This window comes from Phycodurus eques, unplaced genomic scaffold (assembly GCF_024500275.1).
Source record: "Phycodurus eques isolate BA_2022a unplaced genomic scaffold, UOR_Pequ_1.1 contig_1228, whole genome shotgun sequence".
NCBI lineage: Eukaryota > Metazoa > Chordata > Actinopteri > Syngnathiformes > Syngnathidae > Phycodurus > Phycodurus eques.
In genome coordinates this window covers 1-1,017 of record NW_026905224.1, presented here as the reverse complement: position 1 = coordinate 1,017, position 1,017 = coordinate 1, and the positions used below count along the sequence as shown (strand labels likewise).

At 33.9% G+C, this 1,017-nt stretch overlaps 1 non-coding gene across 1 annotated transcript; it reads left to right on the top strand.

The window, feature by feature from the left end:
- Window positions 1-426: 426 nt before the first annotated feature.
- Window positions 427-545, top strand: LOC133399010 (5S ribosomal RNA). Its single transcript, XR_009768154.1, has one exon. It is a non-coding gene; the product is annotated as a 5S ribosomal RNA (ribosomal RNA).
- The last annotated feature ends 472 nt before the right edge of the window (window positions 546-1,017 follow it).

Below are 1,017 nucleotides of genomic sequence, written 5' to 3'. Positions count from 1 at the left end.
CTCTCTCTTATGATTTACCGTCTCTTTATTAGGAGACAGAATCTTCAAGTACCTTTTTTAAACATCCCGTTTCTCCTTTTCCGACAGTAAAAATAAAATAAAATCGATACACACATATATCGATATATATATATCTATATATATAATATCTATATATATGAGTATCACGTGATACGTCACAATTTTATCACATCAGTGCTTTTAATTGGCTCGAGGCTAAGGATACAAAGGTATGGATTTTTAAATGATTCGTAATTATTGCACATTATTGTGTGGACCTCAAAGTTCGCATCATCCACACAAAAAAAATCCAAAATAGACCAGCCAACAATTGGAGAATAAAGATGACGCGATCCGCTGGAAATATTTTTAAGCGAAATATGATATTTTTTAAATATAAAATGTAGCTTTTCAGGTAACCATGTGGCTTACGGCCATACTACCCTGAGAACGCCCGATCTCATCTGACCTCGGAAGCTAAGCAGGGGTGGGCCTGGTTGGCACTTGGATGGAAGACCGCCTGGGAATACCAGGTGCTGTAAGCTTTTTCACTTTAGATTCTCGTGGAATCGTTTTCTTATCGGTGGTTGACCTAAATTATAATGCAGTCATTCTCTCTCTTATGACTTACCATCTCTTTATTAGGAGACAGAATCTTCACGTACCTTTTTTAAACATCCCGTTTCTCCTTTTCCGACAGTAAAAAAAAAAATAAAATCGATACACACATATATTATATATATCTATATATATAATATATAGAATATATATATATATATAGTATATATATATATATATATAGATATATAGTATATACTATGAGTATCACGTGATACGTCACAATTTTATCACATCAGTGCTTTTAATTGGCTCAGGCTAAGGATACGAAGGTATGGATTTTTAAATGATTCGTAATTATTGCACATTATTGTGTGGACCTCAAAGTTCGCATCATCCACACAAAAAAAATCCAAAATAGACCAGCCAACAATTGGAGAAGAAAGATGACGCGATCCG